Genomic DNA, 27367 nt, shown 5'->3' on the forward strand with positions numbered 1-27367 from the left:
CTGCTGAGATGCGTAAAGAAATCTTAGCTGGTGAGTTACTTCTTTATGCCTGCCCCACTTGAAATAAGAGTTTGGGGCTCCTTTTACTCTGATTAAAACTGGATTATTTATGCTAGCATCTCTGTTTTTTGACACAGCTATGCAAAACTTTTTAATCTTACATGTTTCTGTTTTCTTTACTGTCCAGGATTTTGTGGACAGTAGAAATGATAGCAAGATATAGTTGGAGTTCTTAAAGAATGTTCAAAGAATCAGAGTTCAAACCCCAGAAACTTGGCCTCTCTTTAGAAATTCTGTTTCCCCTGAGGACAGTGGTGAAGGGGAAATACCTCCATAACTCCATTTTCATGATAGGGACTATGCCACTTAATCCCAGTGAATATTTGTAAAATTATTTTGAGACATTTAGGAACGACATCATAGTCCATAATTACAAAGTGTATTGGTGCTTGTAACTGTAGAGATGTTTGTTTTTAGTGGGGGGCATCAGACCCTGTGTGTGATAAGAAGGCTCCCTGGGTTCATATCACCCCTGAGATATTCCGGTTCGTAGGAAAGAAGTCAATTCAGAGGCAGTGAATAAGAGAACTCCCATCATAATAGGTCTTATATAACTAGCCGTCAGCAGAAGGGAACTGCTAAAAGCGGGGAAAGGGCACAGAAAATTTATGGAAAGAGCAGTGCTAACTTGCAGCCATTGTCCCAACAAGAAGGAAGGTGCAGGGAAATGAAAGATAACTCCGTGGCCTCTTGCAGGGCGATGAGCAGCATGGTGCTTTTGTGAAGATTCCACCCAGAGAGTCTGATGCTGGGCAAAGCATGTCTGGCCAAGACCGGAAACAGAACTTTTTCTTTTTTTTTTTTTGAGTCTGAGTCTGGCTCTGTCACCCAGGCTGGAGTGTAGTGGCACGATCTCAGCTGACTGCAACCTCTGCCTCCCAGGTTCAACTGATTCTCGTGCCTCAGCCTCCCAAGTAGCTAGGATTACAGGTGCTTGCCGTCATGCCCAGCTAATTTTTGTATTTTTAGTAGAGATGGGGATTTTGCCATGTTGGCGTGGCTGGCCTCAAATTCCGGCCTCGAACTCCTGGCCCCCAGCGATCCACCTGCCTCGGCCTCCCAAAGTGTTGGGATTACAGGCATGAGCCACTGCACTCAGCCCGGAAACATAACTTTAAACGTTGAACTGAAACAGGGAAACATCTCAGCCAAGTGATTTTTATGAAGAGTTATTAACAGGGAACTTTTAAAAGGAAAAAAAAGCATGATAATCCAACCTACCAGATAATGACTCTTCATTCTTACACGTTCCCTTCTTCTTGTCCATGTCAGCAAAGAAATATACCTGGTTACTATGGAGAAAAGATACCCTATTGTATATACTACTTTTTAAAAAACTAACATTAGATTATAAACACTTCCCACATTTCTAGATAGTCTTAATTATTTTAACTTGATAAAATCTTAAGACAAGTTCCAAGAAGTCATGAAGCCTGGAAAGATTAGTGAGTTAAAACAGGGAGTCAAATTTCTTGAGTGACTTCCTCTAGAAGGTCAGGGAACTCCTAGAAGAGCAGCAAAACTACAACTTGAAAGATCCAGATACATATGAAAATAGGTAGACTGTTGGTAAGTCGGTGGCTTGATGGCTTAATGCGGACAACAACAGGAGGCGAGTATACCCACAGGGCCAGCCACGCTGGGGAAGGGAGCCCGCTAGAATGGGTCCAAGCCCACAGCCAAGAGCAGAAGCTGCCATAGCGGCGGTCAAGGAGGCTTCATTCTAAATCCACATGCTGAACAGTGCTTCATCAGCAGACTCTCTGAAGAAGCTTCTGCGCCTTGGAGCTCCCAAAAGAGATCAAAAGCCATGATCAAGACCAAGGGAAAGGTGGGGGAGTTGTGGGAGCTGGACACAAAGGACATTTAACTCCTTGTCCCACTTCCAGCAGCTGCCAACCATCCTTCTCCCACTCACTCCTGGCTCTCTTTTGCTCTCTTTATTTTTTTTTTTTTTTAAGACAGGGTCTCACTCTGTCACCCAGGGTAGAGTGCAGTGGTATGATCATAGCTCACCGCAGCCTTGATCTCCTGAGCTCAAGAGATCTCCTACCTCAGCCTCCCAAAGTGCTGGGATTACAGGTATGAGCCACTGTGCCCAGCCTTCTCAATTTTATTTATTTCTGTCCCTTTAACTTACTCCATCCCTCAGCCTGAAGAATCAATGGGATGTGATCTTTGGTTCCATACTCCACATGCTGTCCTGGGGGATCTAAGGCAGAGGTCAGAGGAGGAATGAACTCAGATATCACGGAGGGATAGGCGAGAGCATTAGGAAGTTAGCAATGAAGATAGTGTTCTGGGGAACAAAGTGACATTTTTACTTGTTCCACTTCTGTATTGTTTGGAGTTTTTTAAATGGCACATATGTTGCAAACAAACAATCACATAAAATTTTTTTTTAATTGAAGGAGGTGAATGTTTTCTTTAAAGAAAAGAAGCTGTCGATAGTGCCAATAAAAGCAGCAGAAAGATCACTTGGCGCATGTGCAAAGACAAGGTCTTGGACAACAAGTTCTGCAAACCACAGAGTTCACAGAAACTAGAAGCCAGGAAGAAGAACGCTGAGACACGAGAAACGGTGACTGAGTGATATGAGAAGGGCCATTTAAAGACTTTTACAGAGAGGACAAAGAGAGAGAGCAAGAACAGAAGGAGCTCCTAAGATTTGAGAAACTTGAGGCAAATAAACAGAATAAGGGCTAGGTGTGGTGGCTTATACCTGTAATCCCAGCACTTTGGGAGGCCGAGGCAAGAGAATCGCTTGAACTGGGGAGGCGGAAGTTGCAGTCAGCCGAGATCGCGCCACTGCACTCCAGCCTGGGTGACAGAGCGAGACTCTATCTCAAAATAATAAAAATAAACAAAATAAAGACAGCAGCCATTTCTGAAGCCAGGAGGAAATATTCCAGATGGAGGGGAGCGGGCAAAAAAGAGAGACAAGAGCATCGAGGAGAGAGCCATTAGGTGGCACTGCAGAGAAAACTGTTTGGAGTTTTGAAAATTTTTTATTGTGGAAAACTTCCCAACCCATATAAAAGTGGAGAATACATACTCAAGAGGTGGAGCAGGGGGATTGCTTGAGCCCAGGAGTTTGAATCCAGCCTGGGCAGCAGAGGGGGACCTCATCTCTTTAAAAAAAAAAAAAAAAGGGACAGTATGGTTATAATGAAGCCCTATATACCCATCACCCCTTCTCGATTATTTTGAAACAAATTCAAGACATCACATTATTGTGGTGGCTCTCAAACTTTAGCATGCATTCGAATCCCCTGAAGGGCTTGTTAAAACATGGATTGCTGGACTCCACCCACTGAGTTTCTGATTCAGTAGGTCTGGCCTGAGAATCTGCATTCTAACAAGTTCCTGGGTAATACTGGTGCTGCTGATCTGAGGGCCATGCTCTGAGAACCATTGTAGTTAGTATTTCATCTATAGATATTTCTCTTTAAAAAGGACTGCCCTATTTAGACATAATCATGATGTTATCAGCACACATAAAAATCAATAATAATTCCTTAATATCATGTTTTCCCAATTATCCTCTAAGTGTTTTTGTTAACCATTTGTTTGAACTGGGATCCAAACAAGGTCTATGGATTGCAGTTGGTTAATATGTCTCTTTAGACTCTTTTCCTCTATGGGTAGAGTTTGAATGGGCAGTGTGAGAGACAGTTTGAGCAATAGTTGAGAGAGATGTGCAGATGTTTGTCATGAAAAGACTATAGGCCGGGCACGGTGGTTCTCACTTGGAATTCCAGCACTTTGGGAAGCCGAGGTGAGCAGATCAGCTGAGGCCAGGGGTTCGAGACCAGCCTGGCCAACGTGGGGAAACCCATCTCTACTAAAAAATCCAAAAAATAGCCAGATGTGATGGTGGGTGCCTGTAATCCCAGCTGCTCAGGAGGCTGAGACAGGAGAATACTCAGAGGCTTGAACCCAGGAGGCAGAGGTTGCAGTGAGCTGAGATTGTGTCGCTGCACTCCAGCCTGGGCAACAGAGCAAGACTCCATCTCAAAAAAAAAAAAAAAAAAAAGCACAAACTTTAGTTTGGATCCCACCTCTACCACTTACTAGAGATACATGAAGACAATGAAGATAATAAGTCTATTCATGGACTACTTTGACAATTATATAAATATTGCACCTGTAGAGTGGAATCCATACATATTAGGGCTAAGGAATCAGAAGCTCTGTGACCTGGGGCAAGTACTTAACCTCACTAAGCTTCAGTTTTCTAATCAATAAAAAGAGAGATTATAGCAGTACCTATTTTATAGGGTTGTGAATGAGCTAATGAGTGTAAACATCTTAAGCACACTATCTAACCTATAATAAGCACTCAGACTTGGTATTGTTATAAAAATAACAATTATTCTAGCCACACAATGAATGTCACTCCTCTTCCTCCTGAGAAGGAATGACTTCTCAGAATCTTGGTTTTCAAAGTGATGGATTAGGAGATCCCAAGCCACGCATGTGAATTTGTATATTTCCCTTCTTATTTATTTCTCAATTCAGTTAAAGGCACCATCATCCTCCTAGTTGCCCAGATTAGGACCTTTGGGATCAACCTGAACTCCACCCCACATTCACTGTATCAATGTTTCCATCTTAAGGGAGCTTCTGGGATCCATCCCCAAACGGAATGCAAGAACCTACCAGTGCCTAGCACATGATAGGTCCTTAATTAGCACTGATTATTTGTATTTCCACTGCCTCTGCTCTACTTCCAACCACTGTCATCTCCCACCTCTACTGCCCCATCCCCTCTTCCCTGGTCTCTCCCACCCTAGCCTCTCAGTCATTGTCCATCCTGCCAGAGTGACACACTTCCTGTTTTTCCCACCTTCTCATCCTCTCCCCTCTCTTCTCTCCCTCTCTCTGTTTCTGACTGCAACTGTAGTGAGTGGAGTATGTGGCTCACTCATTATCCATCGTGTAAGGAGTTGCTCTTGTTTTATGTATTTGATTCCCCCCCCCACCTGCATTTCTGATACTCATTCTCCTTCCTCCCACATGCTGTCACTCTGATATTGTGATAATATATTCTTGGGTATGTATGTGAACTTACAAAATGTTAGAAATATTTGTTGCCTGGTGCTGCAAAGAAATAGCACTCGAACATAAATTTAATTCTCTCAGCAAGGCAATTTTTACTTTCTGCAGAAAGGGTGCTCGTCGCAGATGGAACAACGGTGAGAGCACACCTGGACAGGGGAGGGGCAGGAATTTTGATTCCTGACACAGGTAGCCCCTGCTGCTGTGTCATTCCAATATTGCCTAGGGTTGGACTGCACAGTCTAAGCTAATTTCGACTGGCTATTTTAAAGAGGGCAGGGGTATGAGTCAGAGTGGCGGAGTGAGTAGTTTGGCAGGAAGGACTGTTAGGAACAGGTAACTAAAGGTGACTTAGGTCAGAGTAGGTGACCAAGGGTGACTCAGGTCAAAGAAGATGACCAGAATGAGTCAAGACGGAGCAGGTGACCAGGGGAACAGATGTGAACTACTGATTAGGACTAGAGGGAAAGTTGTTTGCTTAAACTAGAAGCAAGTGGGCAAAGAGAACCAGGAGAATCAAAGAATGGAGAATCAAAGAATAAGAGAGCTGAAACTACTGACATGCTGATTCTTTGAAGAGAAACTTGCAGTTCACTATATTTAACAAAAATATGCTATTTTGTGTGGTTTGGTTTTTAAACCTACCTACCGCATTTACTTACCATTCCCCTAGCAAACGCCCCAGCTCCCTGCTACCAGTACTACAGTGAGGTGAGTATTTTTGTCCGTGATCCTTTAGGACCTGTGTAAGAGTTTCTTGGAAGCATATGTCTAGGAGTGGAATTGCTGATGCATATTTATTTTCACAAAGTACGTCTAGGTTGTGCCTGCGAACTGCAGAACTCTCTGCCCATAATGACTCTGTCCAAACCCCTGCACTAAGAGACTTGACCAAACTCTAGCATAGCTTCTAGCAGCTTAAGGCCATGTCCCTAGGATGATCCCAGCCTCCCTTAAAATGCTTGCCTGGAAGCTCAATGCTGCCAGGAGAATTTACTGTTTATTCCCGCCCAAACCTGGTGATAGGCAGATAGGCCCCTGAGCTCCCTCTTAGAGCAGTTATTTTAGAAAGCTTGCAATTATAAATCTTTCCTTTGCCCTTTGAGATGTAAATCTCCCACCCAAAATGGTCTCCTCAAGGATCTGAGAGCCCTCTCTTTGAAATGCAGATATTCAGGGAGCTATAGCTCTTCTCCCAGGAGGATAAGGGCCTAACTGCTATGGATGCCTTTCTTTAGGAGAAGTGTGTTTCTCCTTCAGATAAGCACCAATGAACAAATCCAGGTGGCATAATCACATGGACTAACCCTCCCTTAACACCCCACAGTGCCTTTCCCTTAACCTTTAAATAGTCTCCAGCACTTTGCATCAGGTATTGAGCTCCGTTCACGCTCTACTCTTTTTCCTTATTGCAATAGTCCCTGAATAAAACCTGTCCTGGCTGCTTTAACTGGTGCCTGGCTTTATCTTTGACATGCCCTAGAATACAGTGTTTGTTTCCTTTCCGTTTTGTTTCCTTACAACCTTGCCAGAGTTTGGTATTATCCAGTCTTCTAATTTTCCAACCTCATGGGTAAAAAGACTTAATCTTGCTATTGTTTTAATTTTCATTTATCTAAGAACTAGTGAGGTTCACTTTGGGAGGCTGAGACGAGTGGATCATGAGGTCGGGAGATCAAGACCATCCTGGCCAACATGGTGAAACCCCGTCTCTACTAAAAATACAAAAATTAGTTGGGCGTGGTGGCGGGCGCCTGTAGTCCCAGCTACTCGGGAGGCTGAGGCAGGAGAATCACTTGAACCTGGGAGGCAGAGGTTGCAGTGAGCCGAGATCGTGCCACTGCACTCCAGCCTAGGCAACAGAGTGAGACTCTGTCTCAAAACAAACAAACAAAAAAAACAACAAAAAAAAACTAGTGAGGTTGAGCAAAACCAGCGGGTTTTTTGGGGTGAGTCACATATTCATATCCTTGCCCATTTTCCTGTTGTATTCTCTTTTCGTGATTGATTTGTAGGACTTTCTTTTATATTCTGTATAATAATCTCTTGCTGGTTTTGGGAGTCTCAAATATTTTTTCTCAGTCTATCACCTGTCTGTTCATTTAGATAACTACATCCACCATCGTCATTATTGTTAATTTTGACATAGTCATCAATTTGAGGGGCAGGGAATACAGTTACACTTTTTAAATGTTTTTTAAAAAGATTCTTCTCCACTTTTAAGGTCATAAATATATTCTGACGTATATATATACATACACATGCATATCTATGTTTTGTAGGGTGGTGTTTCACATTTATATCTTTAATTCTTCTGAAGCTCACCTTTGCTTATGGTGTTAGGAATGCAGCTTAATTTTTTTCCATATAGTGAGCCAATCTTCCCTACTGTCTACTAAGCAACCCATCCTTTCCCCATTTACTTGTTTTTCATACATCAGGTGCACATACAACCAAACACATAAGCATACATATGAATTTCTGAGCACTTTCTCACCCTTGCTCTATTTCCATGCTTCTGCACCACAGTGCCATAATGTTTTATTATATAGCATTGGAGTATACTGGGGCAAGTCATTCCTCTTTGTTCTTTTTCTGAAATTGGCTCAACTGATGGTGGACCTTGTTTTATTCTTCTATATAAATTTTGAATATGCTTTTTTTATTCCCTCAAAAAATTCTGTTGGGACTATACTGAAAGTGCCTTGAATTTTTAGATTAATTTTGGGAGAATTGTTATCTTTACACGTTAAGTAGTCTTGTCTACCAATGTGGCATATCTCTTTGCTTAAGTCTAATGTCCTTTAATAGTTTTACATTTTTCTCCAAAAATTTATTTTGAATATTTTATTCAGTTGATTTTTTAGTTGTGTTGCTCTTGTGAAAGTTATCTTATTTTCTATTAGGTTTCCTCGTTGAATGTTGCTGTTGTAGAAGAATGCAACTGAGTTTTATAAGCAGATCTTGTTCTTGACATCCTTGCTGAACGTAAGTATTAGTTTTAAAGTTTTTCTATTCAGTCTGTGAGGTTTTCTATGTAGATAATCAGATCACCTGTAAATCACGACAGTTTTGCTACTTCCTGTCAAATCCTATGCCTAGTACTTCTTGTCTTATCACATTGGCCAGGACCTCCAATACTATGCTGAGGAGTGGCAGTTCTTAGAAGGAATGTGGGTGTATCTTTACCTGTTATCTCCTTCCTTTTCCCTGATGTACCCACAAGCTTCATCTCCTGCTGGTGCAGGACTAGTGATACTGTTCTGTCTTGCAGTGGAGTTGGGAAAGACTATAATCTGCCCATGGAGATACCGGGGAGGAAAATAATCCAAGATAAAATCTTCCCCACCTACAGCACTTTCCCTTTTCCCCTGCGGTGTGCAGTCGCAAACACACTGGGCTCCAACCATTTGCTGTCCCTCTAGAAACTTCTCACAATTATCACATTAGATTCTCAGATCCATCAGTTGCACCATTTCTGAGACACTCCCAGAACCAGGTTGACAGAGATAGCCAGGAGCCCCTGTTGGGTCCCCATTGTGTCAGTATCCGGAAGCCAGAATGACACTTCTAAAATAGTTATAATCATGAGAATGTTTTAATCAAGGGCCTTTAAAGCCCTCATGTAAGCCCTTTAATATCACATTCAAAGGTCTTAACAAGCTGGCCTTACCTCCTTTTCTACTTCCCATAACATACCCCACACTCCAACTACCCTGGGTGATGTTTTCCCCCAAACAATGCTGTGCAATTTAACCCTCTATTTACCATACAGTTACCTCTGTATGGAATTCTCTCTCCCCTTTCTCACATTGAGAAATCCTACTCTTTCTTCAAAGCTCGGAACAAAAGTTGTCTCCAAGAAGTTTTCTCTAGTTCATGACCTTGGTGTAAATCATTCCTTCTTTAATACACCCTGGAGCACTTATCTGTCGGATTTGCCTTATAGTTTGTTGCCAGCAGAGCAAAAACTGTGTTTTATCCATACCTGTATCTCTAGTTCAGTTTTTCATGCACAGTAGACGCCCAATAAATGTTTATTCATCAAGTTAAATAACGAAGACCTCGATTTGTAGGAAAGATAAGTTATTAGTAAGAATGAAGTAATCCTTTTCTTGGCTAATCTTAGTTCCAGTAAGATTGAGTGTGAATTTCCAGAAGTGGTGTTATCTTCAGCAATTCTCAGCACTACGCAAATAGGAATGAAAACATATACTGTAGGCCAGGCGTGGTGACTCACGCCAGTAATCCCAGCACTTTGGGACGCTCAGATGGGTGGATCACTTGAGGTCGGGAGTTTGAGACCAACCTGGCCAACATGGTGAAACCCCATCTCTACTAAAAGTATAAAAACTAGCCAGGTGTGGTGGCGGGTGCCTGTAGTATCAGCTACTCAGGAGGCTGAGGCAGGAAAATTGCTTGAACCCAGCAGGCAGAGGCTGCAGTGAGCCGAGATTGCACCACTGCACTCCAACTTGGGCAACACAGCAAGACGCAATCTCATAAAAAAAAAAAAAAGGAAAAAAGAAAAAAAGAAAGAAAGCATATACTATAAACTCCTAGTCATTTTCTTTATCTGATTAAGTCCTCCGAGTGCTGTAACAGGTGTTCAACTTGTGCAGTGCTGAGCAATTATTTAAAACAAAATGTAGGCTGGGCGCGGTGGCTGGCTGGGTGCAGTGGCTCATGCCTGTAATCTCAGCACTTTGGGAGGCTGAGGTGGGCGGATCATCTGAGGTCAGGGGTTCAAGACCAGCCTGGCCAACCTGGTGAAATTCCATCTCTATTAAAAATACAAAAATTAGCCAGCCATGTTGGTGGGCACCTGTAATCCCAGCTACTTGGGAGCCTGAGGCAGGAGAATCACTTGAACCCGGGAGGCAGAGGTTGCAGTGAGCGGAGATCGTGCCACTGCACTCCAGCCTGGGTGACAGAGCAAGTCTCCTTCTCCAAACAAACAAAAAACCAAAATGTATCTGCCAAGTCTAACATATAAGGGCAATTGTGAAAGTTAGCCTGTGATTAGACATTCTTGGGTCTCTATTCTTGAAGAATCCCACTAGTTACATCCTTAGTGGGTATCCTTACACACAACCCATAAAATGTACCAATTTACTGGTAAAAATTATGAAAACAAACAAAATTTTCTTTTGAAATTGTTACCTTTATTTTTGATAGGAATTTTCACTAAGTGGGATTCCTAATTGCCCCATAGATAGATTACTCATGCTGTGGACGAGACATGAAAAAGGTAGATGAGTAAACTGAAGTAAAATGAATAGTTATGTTGTCCCTTTTCTTTGAATGATATACAGCAGTTTCTTCCATGTGTTTATTTTTTTTCTTCCCTGGCAAGTAGGTCAAGAAAGTGTTATTAATATTATCATCTTGGTAAACACTGAGATAAGGAGAAATTAAATTAATTTTTTCAGTAGATTGTTACAACACTGGTCCTTAATTTGTTCATACCTCTCTCTACAACATCCTTGGATAATACCTTTCTCACTGACTCAAGGCTTAGCCATGTATCTTTCTTTGGCCAATGGGACAAGAGCAAATGTGACACAAGAAAAAATATTCAAGTGCTTGCATACTGAAGCTTGATTTCTCTTGCTGCTCTTTTATACCCTGAGACCACCATGCTGAGAACATTATGTGAAGCCTGGGCTAGCCTGCTGGAGGAGGAGAGGTCACATGGAGCAGAGACAAACCATCCCAGCTAAGTCCTCCTCAACTAACCAGCCTGTCAATTTCATGTATGTGAGGGAGGCCGGCCAACCCCAGCTGAGCCACCTACACACCTCAGATCTGCACACAAACCTAGATCAGAACTGCTCAACTGACTCACAGAATCATGAAAAATGATGAGTGTTCATTGCTTTAAGCCACTAAGCTTTGGGGTGGTTTGTTTTACCCCCAACCTAACTGGTACATTCCCCATGAAAGCCTAGTCAGTCTAGATTCTAGGGGTCCTGGTCCCCAGATTCACGTTCAATTGCTACAAATCCTCTTCTGTTCAAAGGCCAACTTTAGATATGTAAAACTTAAGGATTTTATTTTGGATCTTATTGAATTTCCCCAGGGCAAAGGCCATGACTTGATTTATCCAGCTGGAATAATACTTTGCCTTATTAATAAAATAATGCTCAGGGAGGGGTGTTACTTCTCTGAAAAGGAACTAAACTTTAGTTGCTTTTACAAGGATAGAAGGGAAAGCTAACTGTTACATGTATAACTCTCAGAATTTATATAGGGCATAGATATTTCTAGTTACAAAGAAGGTTTTAGACTAAGGAACTCTCCTAAGAAATAGAACAGAGAGGACGGAAAAAGCCGGGCCCATATCTTACTCATGATTTTGTCCCTGATATGGTTTGGCTGTCCCCACCCAAATCTTATCTTGAATTGCAGCTCCCATAATCCCCATGTGTTGTGGGAGGGACCTGGAGGGAGATAACTGAATCATGGGGGCGGTTTCCCCTATACTGTTCCTGTGGTAGGGAATAAGTCTCACGAGATCTGATGATTTTATAAAGGGTTTCCCCTTTCTCTTGGCCCTCATTCTCTCTTGTCTGCCACCATGTAAGATGTGCCTTTCACCTTCCACCATGATTGTGAGGCCTCCCCAGCCATGTGGAACTGTGAGTCCATTAAACCTTTTTTTCTTTATAAATTACCTAGTCTTGGGTATGTCTTTATCGGCAGCATGAAAATGGACTAACAGTTCTTATGGCCCACAGCAGAGTCTTGCAGAGCTGCTAGGTTGCATAACTTCGGGAAACACCATTTACATTGAGGTCTATGCAAACAGTGCCCTCTCCTCCCATCCCCAGAGTTGTGCAGTATACATGGGACCCTGCATAACACACAGTAAATATTTAAGAATGAATGTTAGCCAGGCACGGTGGCTCACACCTGTAATCCCAGCACTTTGGGAGGCCGAGCATGTGTGTACACACACACATTTGTGGTATTTAGCAGAAGTTTTTTTGTTTGGTTTTGGTTTTTTTTTTAGAAAAGGTCTAGCTCTGTCTGTGCAGTGGCACAATTATGGCTCACTACAGCCTCAATCTCCTGGGCTCAGGGCTCAAATGCTCCTCCCACCTCAGCCTCCCAAGTAGCTGGGACTACAGTTGCGTGCCCTCATGCCTGGCTAATTTTTAAAAATTTTTTGTAGAGATGGGGGTCTCACTATGTTGCCCAGGCCAATCTGGAACTCCTGGTCTCAAGTGGTCCTCCTGCCTTATACTTCCAAAGTGTTGGGATTACAGGCATGAGCCACCATATCCAGCCTTAGTAACTGAGTTTTAACTGCAACGAAAAATAAACCAAATTAGAATGATTATCCCTATTGGGTAGCCTCCAGGAGCGCAAGCCACTTTGCTTTGTCTGTGACAAAGTAGGAAGATACCTAAATGAATTGTAAAGATCAACAATAGACCCAGAGAAGAAACTCACCAAGTTCTGCAGGTTAAAAACGTTAAAAAATAAAAGCTCATTTTGGCTAATGGTGACACCTAGTGGTGTATCAAAACTGTGGGGGTTTTCTTGGAGTAAACTATTTTATTTCACACAATGGAGTCGGGGAGTCCCTGGGATTGTGTACCCTTGCTCCCTTCACAATAAGATAAGAAGGTGAAGACCTGTAGACCTCCCAGGGTCAGCAAGTGCAGTATTGCTGTAGAAGAGACTGTTTCTGTGTGCGGTTGTGGAAAACCTCAGAATCACACCAGAAGTTCTCAGCCAGTGATCCAGGGGCCATTCATCACTTAAGACAATTATTCCTCGCTGTCTATGCCTTTCCACTTGAATTTCACTCTTTCTCCTGCTCCTTGCCCTCCTTCTTTCCTCTTCTGCTTTCATTTACCCCGTGTTTATCCTCTGCCCCCTTTCCATTCTTAGTTCTCTAAGCCCATTGATGCCTCCCAAGATGTTACAAACCCCAGAGCAACACGATCTAGTACGGTAACCACTGCCCCATGTGGCTGTTTAAATTCAAATTAATTAAAACAAAAGTAAAATAAAAATTCAATCCCTCAGTCTCGCTGGTTCCATTTCAAGTGTTCAACAGCACTAGTGGCTACCATATTGGACAGCGCAGACGCGATCATTCCCACCATTGCAGACAATCCTGTTGGAAAGCATGGGCCTGAGACTTTGTTTACTCCCTCAGCTCACCTCTTTTCCTTCTCAGTGCCTCTTCTCTAAGTGGCAGTTCTTGAGACAGTCTTCTTTCTGCTCCTCCCTGTCCCTCCCTGCTCACTCCAGTCTATTGGGTGGCTTTCTGTTTTCTGTATATTATTATGTAAACTTGTTAATATGACCTTGCCAAGGTACACACACAAAATATGTAATCATATTGGACAGTTTATTCAGGACAATGATTTCACGCCATCTTGTTTTCCATGCATGGAACACATCAAAATATTTTTAAACTCAACACGTCAACACATCATTTAAAACAATTATACCCCAGGCCCTTTTTTTTTTCTTTTTTAATCTATAGGTTCCTACTTTTTACCTTGTCTTGTGCTAAAGTAGCTTTAAGATTAAACAGTACATCTTTTTTAAAAATACCTAAAAATATATATTTTATGCATAGAACAGCTCTGGAATGGGACACAGGAAACTGGTAACACAGTGGTGTTCGGCTGGGATGGACATGTTGAGAACCCTTTTGTAGTATTTGGATTTGACCAGGTGTGTGTGTATGTGTGCATATCTGTGTAGATATGTGTATATGAAGCTTTTAAAATTAAATTGAATTATGAATAACTTTTGAAATGAAAAATAATACTTGAAAATAAATCTCACGCCTTGAAAGGATCAGACCAAAATGATTCCAGGAAGATGAGCTCTCAGAAACAAGGTCATTTCTGAATGAGGCTGCATGGTTTCGATGACGATATGTCTAATGCGTGGAGATGTGGTACTGTGTTCACTTTATGTGCAATGACGATTTGCTGAGAATTAGAATACTCTGGTAAGTGGCACCTTCTGACTGCCAATGAAAGTTTACATTAGAAAGAGAGCCTTCTGGCCAGGTGCAGTGGCTCACACCTGTAATCCCAGCACTTTGGGAGGCCGAGGCGAGTGGATCACGAGGTCAGGAGTTCAAGACCAGCCTGGCCAAGATGGTGAAACCCTGTCTCTACTAAAAATACAAAAATTAGCTGGGCGTGGTGGCAGGTGCCTGTAATCCCAGCTACTCAGGAGGCTGAGGTGGGGGAATCGCTTGAGCCCTGGAGGCAGAAGTTGCAGTGAGCTGAGATTGTGCCACTGTACTCCAGCCTGGGCAACAGAGCGAGACTCCGTCTCAAAAAAAAAAAAAAAAAGAGCCTTCCTTTGAGCCTGTCACTTTGGTGCCCATCTCAAAAGGGACCTTGGAAAATGCTGAAAGCTAGGTGGATCCTCCCTTCCTGGGGCACACTGAGTCACCTCTCTTTCAAGGGCTTAAGGAACAAAGTGAAAGTAACCATTTCTCTTCCTTTTCCTTGGCTCCCCTGGGCTAGCGATGGCTGTGTATTCTTCTTAGGACCACTGGGTCTTCAGGGAAGAAAAGAGAAGGGAGCCTGAGTTCTTGCCTCACTTCAAAGCTGGTTTTAGCCCAAAGGCACTTCAAACTTGGGATTTATGTAGCATTTATAGTAAATTCTCATGTTTCTTTAAAAAAGAAATTTGGGGACTAGAATACCTACAAAATAAGAACTAGTTACACCACCGATTTCAGAAAAAGGGAAACTGAGGCAGACACAGTAAATGTGTGAGCTGGGATTCACAGCACTCTTGACTTCCTGTAAGTTTCCATGACATCAAAACCATATAATCATATACCCAGACCACACTATAGCACCTCTGTGTGAATTCATCTAAATAAAGCGATGCCTGGACCATGCCACCCCGGGGAGTTGGTTTGTGGTTCTTTCTGACTGTGGATTTCTACAGTGCCAGCTTGGCCTTGCGGGGAATCATTGTCCTTCTAAAAGAACTAAGGTTTACAACTGGGCTCCCCAGGACATGCAGGATTGAGTTTCTAATGACGGGAAGACAAATGGCAGCCCATTCCTCAATTAGGTTTTTGAAAACAAGACATCTGTCACCAAACTACCCACCCCCTGTACAGAAGTTTACATTTTATTTAAACCTAGTGTTTTGTTGTTGTTGTTTTTCTGTTTTTGACACAGGGTCTGGCTCTGTCGCCTAGACTGGAGTGCAGTGGTGTGATCACAGCTCACTGCAACCTTCACCTCCGGGGCTCAAGCAATTCCCCCACCTCAGCCTCCCCAGTGGCTGGGATTACAGGCATGTGCCACCACGCTCAGCTAATTTCTGTATTTTTTTGTAGAGTCAGGGTTTCACCATGTTGCCCAGGCTAGTCTCTAACTCCTGGACTCTAGTGATCTACCCGCCTCAGCCTCCCGAAGTACTGGGATTACAGGCGTGAGCCACCGCACCTGGCAAAAACCTAGTGTTCTTTTTTTTTTTTTTTTTATGAATTAAAAAAGAGAAAACAAAATCTATCTTTTAGAAGGAATAACGAAACATAGGCCTAGAAATTGAGTCCCAGGCAGGAAGCATCCGTGACCACTTAATATTTAATGGTGTAAGCCCCAGACTGCCGAGGATGGGCAGGATTTTATAGTTTGGAACTTACCAAGCACCATCTATTTTCTAAACTAATTTTGAGTTGATGTGGAATTCTATGTTTTAGGAAGGCGATTTAAAGGGCACGGAATAAGCTAAAAAGAACGTAAGTGAGCAAAAGGGGAAGCAGCTACCGCAGAACAGCAGATGGAAGGGTTCCTGCCTCTGCCTGAGTGTAGCTGCGTATTAATTAGATGTTATTGTTACTTGCATTAGAGAAACAAAAAAGTGTCAGTTTTGCACCACAGACAAAAACGTATGAAAGAAAAGAGGAGTAGAGGCCTCAGCAAGAGTAGGAGAATATCACATGTAAAAAGTGCAACTTATAAAAAAGCATCCAAGAAAAAAGAAAATTAGCATAATGTTGGAAGAAACTGTTCTGGAAGAACTGCTGTTTTAATCCTTCTCCTAGTCTATTTGTGCTGCCATAACAAAGTACCATAGACCGAGTAATTTATAAGAACAGAAATTATTTCTCACAGTTCTGGAGGCTGGGAAGTCCATGACCAAGGCACTGGCAGGTTTGTTGTCTGGGGAGGGTCTGGTCTCTGTTTCCAAGATGGCGCCACATGGTGGAAGGCGGAAGGGCAAGAGGGACTTACTCCCTCCATCAAGCCCTTTTACAAGGGCATCTAGTCTCAGTCCTCAGGGTGGAGCCCTCGTGGTCTAATCCCCTCTTAAGGGCTTCACCTCTTTTTTTTCTTTTTTTTTTTTTGAGACAGAGTCTCGCTCTGTCCCCCAGGCTGGAGTGTAGTTGCATGCTCTTGGCTCACTGCAACCTCTGCCTCCTGGGTTCAAGCAATTCTCCTGCCTCAGCCTCCCCAAGTAGCTGGGATTACAGGTGTCCGCCACCACACCTGACTAATTTTTGTATTTTTAGCAGAGATGGGGTTTCACCATGTTGCCCAGGTTGGTCTCGAACTCCTGACCTCAAGTTATCCGCCTGCCTCGGCCTCCCAAAGTGCTGGGATTACAGGTGTGAGCCACCGTGCCCAGCCAAGGCTTCACCTCTTAATATCACTATCACATTGGCAACACCTGAAGTTTGGAAGGGATACATCCAAATCATAGCAATCCCCAAATCTTATCCCCAGTATGTGAGACTGTATTCAGTTAAAGAAAACATGTCCTAGAAATGATATATAGGCTCAGACCTCAGGAAAGGTCACTGATACAAGGGAGTATGTGATTTTCTTTAGGAGAAAATGACTGATGACCACAGTGGATTCAAAGAGCACAGAATAAAGTCATCGGCTTGGTGACCCAGTCTGAAAACAAGAAAAATGTAAGCCAGGTGAAAATAGGCTTCCTGCAGGCTGCAGAAAAGGGCCAATATCTGTACATGCAAGAATAAAGGAGAAAGGAAAAGGAAGATACTGAGCCTTCATCAACCTGGTCAGACAGACAAAATGGGCCTATTTATTGTGAGTTCCAAGGCATGCTGGGTAGGGATGCTTAAGAGCCTGTAGTTGCTTTGGGACCCTGACAGGCCCCATCGAAACAAAAGCTATTTGACCTTGGGTGAGTCACATTGTCTCTCTGAACATTAAGATTTTATCTGTAAAATGGGAGCGTAAGTTGATGTGCATAAAGCGTCTGGCATGCAATAAGGGATCAGTACCTAAAAAGAGTTCAGCATTGGATACCTGCTATTTTCTTTGGGAAGCATAAGCTTGAGCCGTGTTATCACATTTCCTGTCTTCTAATCAGCCCTGACAGGCTCGTAGAAGACAGACCTGGCTTAGGCACAGCAGCTCTGGGCTCCCATTAGGAGTGGTGGATCATTTTCCTTCTGGCCCGGATCCAGTTGGCCCCAGGTGGTAAACCTAAGAATGACTTCAATTTTTAAACATCTTGCTGCCTTAAGGGGCAAAGGTAAATAAGCCCCAAGAGCCTCAGTTTCCCAGATTCCCAAGTGTTGCCTGCATTACTGCATCTATGTTTCATTCCAGGTATAAAATGCTAGATTTCTGAATGTGGATTTTCCTTCCCAGGAAACCTAAAGATAATATAGATATCTATTTAGTTGAGTGCCTTTTGCCAGGAGACAGGAGAATGGAGAGAATGATCTGTTGAATTTTATTTTTAAGCACAACATAATCCTTAGCAGTGGTTAATTTGCTTAATAAATAATTGTTGAATATTATTACGTTCCAGGGAGATACAAGTGCTCAGGTGAGACAAAGAAAAGTAAAACATAGTCCTTGCCCTTGAAGAGTTTATGGTCCAAAGGGGGCTAAAACTAGGACAGAAATTATTACACTCAAGGCACAATGCAATAAGGACCACAGACCAGACGGGAACAAAGCGAATCGGGGGTTTTGAAGGAAATTTCCTCTAGGAGATTTTTATTACATCAGCAACACTCTACTAAAAATAGTACCCTAATAAGTAGTGATTTTCCTTTCTCTCTGTTCCCTTACATATCCTTATCCATACAGTTATGTGATTTTTATAGTGTAGTCACAATAAACTTTGTGTCTCCTGAGCATTATGTTATAAGCATTTCCTTTGGCTAAACAGTCTTCATCACCATAATTTCCATCTGTCTGAGTGTAATTTCCTTTAGAGTCCCCTCTTGTGAGGTATTTGGGCTATTTCCAGTCTTTTCACTGTTAAAAATTATGATGACTATGATGCAAGAGGTATCTTTATGCATGTAGCTTTTTTTTTTTTTCTTTAGTGTCATTTTGTTTAGCTCAACTCTGCAAAATAGGATTGATGGGCATCAAGGTACAGGAACATTTCTGACTCTTTTGAAATATATTACTTCATTGTTTCCCCCAGAAGTTTGGGCCCATGTATTAGGCAGGGTTCTCCAGAAAAACACAACCAGTAGGATACATATAGATATATAGAAAGAGGTTTATTCTGAGGGATTGCCTATTATGGAGGCTGAGAAGTCCTATAACTGCTGTCTGCAAGCTGGATGCTCAGGAAAGCCAGTGGTATAATTCCAGTCCAGTCCCGATGGTCTGAGAACCATGAAGCCGAAGGCATATGTCCCAGTCCCAGTCCAAAGGCTAGAGAACCAAGAAGACTGATGTCCAAGGACAGGAGAAGATGGATGTCCCAGCTCAAGCAGAGAGAGTAACTTCACCCCTCCTCTGCCTTTTTGTTCTATCTGGGCCCTCAACAGATTGGATGGTGCCTGCCCACGTTGGTGAGGGTGATCCTCCTTCCTCAGCCTGTCAATCCAGATGCTTATCTCTTCCGGAAACACCCTCACAGGCATACCCAGAAATAATGTTTTACCAGCTATGTGGGCATCCCTTAGCTCAGTCAAGTTGACACATAAAATAACTATGGCAGCCCATTTACAATGTCACCAGCAATAGATGTACCTGTTTCAGCAAAACAGTGTCAGCATTGGGTGGGCTGTTTTTGGTTTTCTTATAATTTGCTATGATTTTACAACTATGCCATGATGCCTTGTTGTTATTTTAATTCACATTTCTTTGATAACTATTTTTCCATATTCTTCCTAATCGTATCTCTTAAATGAGTTGGCATCCTTTGCCTATTCAGGATAAATGAATAAGGTTTCCAGTGGCAGAGAGCCAGTGAATTGACATTTTGGGGACAAAAAATGGCTTAGTCAGGCATAGAGGCAGGAAAGCACAGTGTATTAAGGAAAACACAGACTTTTTGGGCTGCGGTGTAGGTTACTAAAAAAAAAAAAAGAAAGAAAGAAAAAACAACTGGTGGAGATGAGGCTAGAAAGGAAAGTAGATGCCAGTGTATGAAAAAGTTTGTTTTTATTTTTTATTATTGTATTTTGTTTTGAGACAGAGTCTTGTTCTGTCACCCAGGCCGGAGTGCAGTGGTGTGATCTGGGCTCACCACAACTTCTACCTCCAGGGTTCAAGTGATTCTCCTGCCTCATTCTCCTAAGCAGCTGGGACTACAGGCATACACCAACACGCCCAGCTAATTTTTGTATTTTTAGCGGAGACAATGTTTCACCATGTTAGCCAGCCTGGTCTCAAACTCCTGACCTCAAGTGATCCGCCTGCCTCTGCCTCCGAAAGCTCTGGGATTACAGTTGTGAGCCACCGCGCCTCACCTGTTTTTTGTTTGTTTCTTTGTTTGTTTGTTTTTTCTGTCACCCAGGCTGGAGAGCAGTGGCACAATCTAGGCTCACTGCAACCTCCGCCTCCCGGGTTCAGGTGATTCTTCTGCCTCAGCCTCCCAAGTAGCTGGGACTACAGGTGCACACCACCACACCTGGCTAATTTTTGTATTCTTAGGAGAGACAGGGTTTCACCATGTTGGTCAGGCTGGTCTTGAACTCCTGGCCTCGTTATCCACCCACCTCGGCCTCCCAAAGTGCTGGGATTATAGGCGTGAGCCACCGTGCCCGGCCGCCTGACCTGTGTTTAATCCTATAGGGTTTTTTTCTCCCTTTAATTTGTGCAATATTCCTCATGACCGTGAACAATTGGGGTGGACTCTCTCTCTCTCTTAACTCCAATGAATCTATAGGACTGCCAGTCAGGAGCAGCCTTCTCCATATGCCCCTGTCACCTCTAGCCAAATTCCTGATCCTCTTGCTTCTTTTCCACCTGGAGCCTGCTGATTCCTGGGGCTCCCACCCCACCTGGCTCCTGCTCACCTGCTCCCTGCTTCCATCATCGGTTCGACACTCCTGGAACCCCTGGCCCCTCCTCTCCTCAACTCCTCGTGACACTCGCTGTCAGCGCAGGCCCAGTCTGCTTCTGATTTAAGCTCTGTCCATCTGATCCAGCCTAGGGCCCAGCATCAGCTCTGGGCATTGGACCCCAGGTTTTGCACCCCTCCTGTGCTCACCCTGGCCTCCTCAAGGATGCGTTCCCTCTGTCTTCCAAGAGGATTAAAAGCCATGAGGACTCGGAAGGAGGCATCCAGTCTTTCCTTCTCTACCTGGAGAAAGAGGGGCGGCCTCACAGAACCATAGAGAAGAGGGGTTATTGCTCTTTGAGAAAACATCTAGCCTTGGTTCCTGGGAACTGCGAACTGCAGGGGGTTGGCTATTCCTGCCCCACGGCACTGTCAGGCCTTCTGGAGAATCATCTTTGTTCTACCATTTCCCCAGCCAGAGCTCCATGTGCTGCTGAAAGAGGAAAAAGCTGACAAAGTAGCCCTTTTCCCTTCCCATGATAAGGATATTGCATGCCCAGCTCCAGGCTCTCACATGCCCAAGGCCACTTTGTCCGGCCAGATCTGCAGACCAGAGATCCCTTTCAGACATTTGGGGCTCAAACCCCAAGTCTCCTGATGCCCACCCTGGTGAGGAGCAGCCATTCCTGCAGGGCAGGCAGAGCAGAGACACAACCCACTATCCAGGCCAGGTGCGGTGGCTCACGCCTGCAATCCCAGCACTTTGGGAGGCTGAGGTGAGAGGATTGCTTGAGCCTAGGAGTTCAAGACCAGCCTGGGCAACACAGGGAGTCTCTAAAAATAAAAAATTAAAAATAAAAAAACTCCTATCCATGAAGTAGAAGCTCAGCAGCCTCCCCATGAGCAGGGTCTTGATGGGAAGGGCCACAGCTGGGGGCCCAGGGGTGGGGGTGGGGTTAGCCAGACTTTGTTTCCCTGAAGGCATCTGTGGCTTGTACACTTGTTAGGAGTCTTGCCGAGGGTGGCACAGCTGAATCCCAGCAGCCACTTATGGGCTACTTACTGAGAACGTGGTGCCCTGCCCAACCCACAAAGCCAATGTCAATTCTGTCCAAACCCCCTAAAATGGGAGTTTGGGAAATGCTGAGGGTTTCATCTCCAGGTGCTCCGTGTGGACAAGCTCTGCTCTGTCTCCGTGGGAGAATGGCCTGAAATCATGTCTATGCCTTTTGCAAACAACAAAGAGCTCCACAAAGCGTAAGGGATGATAACTGTGGTTCCCAGCACAAGCCACATCCCTTAAAACTCTGCGGGCACTGAAAGACTATCCGCAGGCCTTGTGTTTTGATATTTGGGCAGTTTGCCTAGCTCATCTGCGTGGTTTTTCAGCCTGTGCTTTCTTTGCAGACAAGACTGGGATTTAATCACATCAAAGTGGAGAGAGAGCCCTCAGCTGGGGTCTGGCATGGGCTGTGACAATGTCATTCAGATTCCAAACTTGTTCTTACACTTACCTGGTGCACACTCCTAAGGGAATTTTGGCAGCTCCAAAAAGGAGAAAAACATGGCTTTTGATCCTGGACCACCGTTTGCTCTTATGTTGTGGGAGAGCAATTATTAACTTGTCTTCACTTGACATTTAAAAATGTCTTAGTATCTGGTTTTTATTAACAATATCCCACCAGACAGAGCAAGACAAATGAAAGAAAAAGCTTTGAACATTATCTTAGGGACCAGCTGGAGGAAAATAGAAAAAGAAGAATCTCATTAACGTGTAATAATAGCTCCCCTCCACGGCACACATTCTCATTTTAGCCTCACAATAACGTAGGGAGCTATTATTACCCTTTTAAAAACAAATGCACCCATTATTGAAATAACTAATATTTTATCTGACTTTTAAATGAAAAATAAACTAAGCTTCGTGTCCAGATTTATCAGTGCAATGGCTTTAGGGACGCTTCTCTCGCCACCAAAACAGGAGCTCTGGTAAATGTGTTGGTTTCATGATTCTTGTATTTTTTCTGGAGATTTTCCATCTGTTCTTCCTTTGGCAGGCTCACACCTAACATTTGCAGGGGCTGGGATGAGAATGTAAAAAATTGGGGCCCCCTGGCCCACGGCTCATGCCACTTCTCTATGTACCCCCAGTTCCATTTCTTACCACCGAGGGCCTTGCATGCATGTATGCAAACAACTCTGTCGAAGCTCCCACCATGTGCTTTCACCAGCAAACATCTGTCCCTTGACCACCTCTTGGACCCCTAGGTTTGTACATCAGATGCACTTCCCACCTTTGGGAGGATGGATTTGGGAAAGAGTTCAACAAGTCCCTTGAAGAGGGCTTGGGGTCACTTCAGCAGAGAATGCCAGGACCCTCAGAGACCCCCAGGGATCTGGGGACTGTTCCTTGTCCTTGGCTTCCCTTGGCTGCTTGTTCTCACTCCATGGTGAGGGCCAAAGCCAGAGAAATGCAGAGGGTACTGAACAAGGACCTCAGCTGCCCTGATCTGGGGTTGATGCTGCCTTTGTACTTAGCACTGCCTGCCAATGCCAGGCCACCCCTGCTGGAAGCCAAGGGCAGAGGGTTTGGCTACCCTAGGCCTAGTGACATCTCTGGACCCAATGAGAAACTCCAATGTGGAATTCAGAGAGACTAAATGTCCCCTCCCCCTAAAAATTCCTCCTCTGATGCTAAAACCGTGTCTGAGCTGTGTTTTTTTGGATAGTTTTTTTCCCTAAGGCTGAAATGCCCTAGTTCTTACTTTGTATTAACAAGGCAGCTTTCAGTTGGAAAATCTCAAAGCAACTAGGAACCGCTTCACAGACAAAGCAGGGACAAGAGGAGCTCTCCAAGTTCAGGGATTGGGGAAAGGACAAGATGTCCCTCCTGCCCCTTCCTCTGACAATGAAGCCTCGCTCCCAGGGAAAGGCAGAAGAGTCACTGCTGGGTGCAGGTGCATGGTGAGCTCTGGGTCCGGAAGCCCTAAGACCCGAGTGAGCAAATCAGATCTTGGATTTATAAGGACCCAGAATTTCCAAGAGAAAATAAGCCCTTACACTTTCAGGAGAACCAATGTGCAGCCATGGCAAGGAGCTAGAGTTTCCTAAAGCAAGCAGCCTCGACCTTCACAGCCTCAAAGCAGTAAGCCAAATCTATCAGTAGGAAAATGAGGATGGAGTTTCAAAAAGAAAATGGGAACTCATTTAAACTGGCCAAAGGCTTTCACGTTTGATACCACGTATGCAGTTTCTGAGAAGTCAGTGCATCTGTGCTAAATGAGATGAAAGTACTTCACTCAGGGCTGCTCAGGGTTTTCTACTGAGGCATCCCTAATGACAGACAGAGCCCAGTGGCTTTGCACCCAGAAGCCCAGGACCATGGCTCAAAGATACTTATAGAAAATGCAAAATTTCTTCCAAGGTTTGTGTTTTGTTTTCCAAATGTATACAATTGTGCATTTAGTTTCGTTTTTAAAAAACCTCCATTTGGGCCGGGCGCGGTGGCTCACGCCTATAATCCCAGCACTTTGGGAGGCTGAGGTGGGCAGATCACCTGAGGTCAGGAGTTCGAGACAAGCATGGCAAACCTGGTGAAACCCCGTCTCTACTAAAAATACAAAAATGAGCTGGGCATGATGGCAGGCGCCTGTAATCCCGGCTACTCGGGAGGCTGAAGCAGGAGAATCACTTGAACCTGAGAGGCGGAGGTTGCAGTGAGCCGAGACCGCGCCATTGCACTCCAGCCTGGTTGACAGAGCGAGACTCTGTCTCAGAAAAACAACAAAAAAAAATCCCCATTTGTTTAGCGGAAGGCTGTAAAGCTGGTAAATCCATCGGATCATCAGACATGAGGCTTCTACTTCTGAAGGGAGGTCTGAAACAGGTAAGTGAATTCAGGTTTTTCTAACCAGGTATTGTGACTGATGAATAATCTAAAAAGCCTGGCTTCAACCAAGACACATGTGATGTCTGATGTTAAGGTTTCTGGTTTTTAGCTATAACTCTTTTATGTTTGCTTCAAGCCTCGGCCTGGTCTAGTACCCCTGCTGGCCTTGTCTGAGAAGTACCTGAAATCAGAGGGAGGCCTCAGTCTACCTTTGTGAGAAGGTGGACCAGGTGAAGCAGCCTGGAAAAGGGGTCCCAAGGTGGCCAGCAGTGACCAGGGGAGAGGCAGGAAGCCAACACCTGGCAAACAAGCTCAACATCACTTGAGAAACAGAAACTGTTCCCTTCTCAGGACTCCAAGAAGTACTGCAGAGGGGGACGGACGTACTGAAGTCAGGTCACATGAGAGTGTGGAGCATGTCAAGGCTGTGACTAGCATATATGATGCTCTTATGCAAACCACACAAAAGGGGCTCATCTGAGCAATGAATTATGAAATGCACCCCTTTCTTCCACACTGCACCTGTTACCAGGCTGGTTTAAGCCCCGACCTGTCCCCTTGCTTAGCTGCCTTTGTGCATTGCACAGCCTGCATTTGCAGAACAGTACTGGTTGGATGTTGATATGGATCTGTGTCCCCATCATATCTCATGTTGAATTGTAATCCCCAATGTTGGAGGTGGGGCCTGGTGGGAGATGACTGGATCATGGGCACAGCTCCCTCTTGGCTTTGTGCTGTCCTCGCAATAGTGGGTGAGTTCTCACGAGATCTGGTTGTTTAAAAGCATGTGGCACCTCCCTGTCACTGGTTCTCTTGCTCCCGCTCCCACCATGTGAGATGCCTGCTACCCCTTCACCTTCTGCCATGATTGGAAGCTTCCTGAGGCCTCCCCAGGAGCCAGATGCCAGCATCATGCTTCTTATATGGCCTGAAGAACAGTGAACCAATTAAACCTCTTTTATAAATTGCCCAGAATCAGATATTTCTTTATAGCAATGCAAGAATGGCCTAACACAGATGTTAAAGAGAAGGTGACGCTAGAAATTGGAGACCGTGTAAAAACTTGGGTTTCAAAAATAATGTTTATGCCAGGCTCATGCCTGTAATCCCAACACTTTGTGGGGGGCTGAGGTAGGAGGACTGCTTGAGTCCAGGAGCTTGAGACTAGCCTGGGCAACACAGGGAGACCCTATCTCTATAAAAAAATGTTTAGTTAGCCAAGTATGGTGGCACACGCCTGCAGTCCCAGCTACTTGGGAGGCTGAGGTGGGAGGATGGCTTAAGCCTGGGAGGTTGAGGCTGCTGTGAGCCGAATTCACACCATTGCACTCCAGCCTGGATGACAGAGCGAGACCCCATCACCAAAAAAAAAAAAAAAAATTGAAAAAAGAAAGTTCCCTTGAAATCTTCCAGTAACATCGGTGCTCTAGACCAGGCGTCGGCAAGCTATAACCTGCAGACTTAAGCCTGGGAGGCTTAAATCCAACTTAACACCTGTTTTTGTAAATAATATTTTATTGGAACAACAACCATGTCTATTCACTTAGATATTGTCATGGCTGCTTTGACACTATGACAGCAGTTAGATAGTTGCTACAGAAACTATGTAGCCTGCAAAGCCTAAAATATTTACTACTGGTCCTTTATAGTCAAAGTTTGCTAAACCTTGCTCTAAAGAGAGACACCATGTTTTTCCTGTGGCTTTGCACCCCTGTTGACACACTGCTGAATCCTTCTAGAAAACAACTGTAGCCCGTGGCTGGGCGCAGTGGCTCATGCCTGCAATCCCTGCATTTTGGGAAGCAGAGGTGGGAGAATTGCTTGAGCCTAGGAGTTTGAGACCAGCCTGGACAACCTGGTGCAACTCTGTCTCTACTAAAAATACAAAAACTTTTAACCAGGTGTGGTGGCGTGTGCCTGTAGTCCCAACTACTAGGGAGGCTAAAGTGGGAGGATCAGTTGAGCCCTGGAGGTCGAGGCTACAGTGAACCATGATCATGCCACTGCACTCCAGCCTGGGCATTGGAGTGAGACCATGTCTCAAGAAAAGAAGAAAGAAAGAAAAAGGAGAAGAAAAAAAGAGTGAGAGAGGAAGGAAGGAAGGAAGGAAAGAAGGGAAGGATAAAAGGAAGGAAGGGAAGGAAAAAAGGAAGGAACGAAGGAAGGAAGGAAAGGAAAGGAGGAAGGGGAAGGGGAAGGAAAGGAGGGAGGGCCGGGTATGGTGGCTCATGCCTGTAATCCCAACACTTTGGGAGGCCAAGGCGGGTGGATCACCTGAGGTCAGGAGTTCAAGACCAGCCTGGCCAACATGGCAAAACCCCGTCTCTACTAAAAATACAAAATTAGCCAGGCATGGTGGTGGGCACCTGTAATCCCAGTTACTTGGGAGGCTGAGGCAGGAGAATCACTTGAACCCTGGAGGTGGAGGTTGCAGTGAGCCACGATGTGCCACTGCACTCCAGCCTGGGCAATAGAGTGAAACTCCGTCTCAAAAAAAGAAAGGAAGGAAGAGAGAAAGAGAGAAAAGAAAGAAGAAAGAAAGAAAAAGAAAAGAAAGAAGAAAGAAAGAAAAGAGAAAAGAAAAGAAGAGAAGAAGGCAGGGAGAGAGAGAGGAAAAAAAAAGAAAAAAGAAAAGAAAAAAGAAAGGAAGAAAGCAGGCAGGCCGAGCGCCGTGGCTCACGCCTGTAATTCCAACACTTTAGGATGCCGAGGCGGGCGGATCACGAGGTCAGGAGGTCGAGACCATACTAGCTCACACAGCAAAACCCCGTCTCTACTAAAAATTCAAAAAAAAAAAAAAAATTAGCTGGGCGTGGTCGCGGGCGCCTGTAGTCCCAGCCACACGGGAGGCTGAGGCAGGAGAACGGCGGCGTGAACCCAGGAGGCTGAGCTTGCAGTGAGCGGAGATCACGCCACTGCACTGCAGCCTGGGCGACAGAGCAAGACTCTGTCGAAAGATAGAGAGACAGAGAGAGAGAGAATTGCAAAGCCTAGACTGACTGTTGATCACTGAGCCTTGCTGACAGTAAGGAAACACCAAATCCATTGCTGTAGGTTACACTTCCCGAATTAAGAAGTGATGACTCAAGAAAGTAAAGTGTTTGCTTTAGTGGG

The 27367-nt window shown here is 44.4% G+C and overlaps 1 long non-coding RNA gene across 1 annotated transcript in view; it reads left to right on the plus strand.

Annotated features, from left to right (window-relative positions):
* LOC105739908 overlaps window positions 1-27367 on the plus strand; it is a 46381-nt gene continuing 19014 nt past the window's right edge. Inside the window, exons 1-4 of the long non-coding RNA XR_001115888.2 lie at window positions 1-30; window positions 4479-4539; window positions 5230-5310; window positions 8028-8109. This is a non-coding gene — a long non-coding RNA (uncharacterized LOC105739908). The remainder of the gene's footprint in view (window positions 31-4478; window positions 4540-5229; window positions 5311-8027; window positions 8110-27367) is intronic.

This window comes from Nomascus leucogenys, chromosome 6, assembly GCF_006542625.1.
Source record: "Nomascus leucogenys isolate Asia chromosome 6, Asia_NLE_v1, whole genome shotgun sequence".
Classification (NCBI taxonomy): Eukaryota; Metazoa; Chordata; class Mammalia; order Primates; family Hylobatidae; genus Nomascus; species Nomascus leucogenys.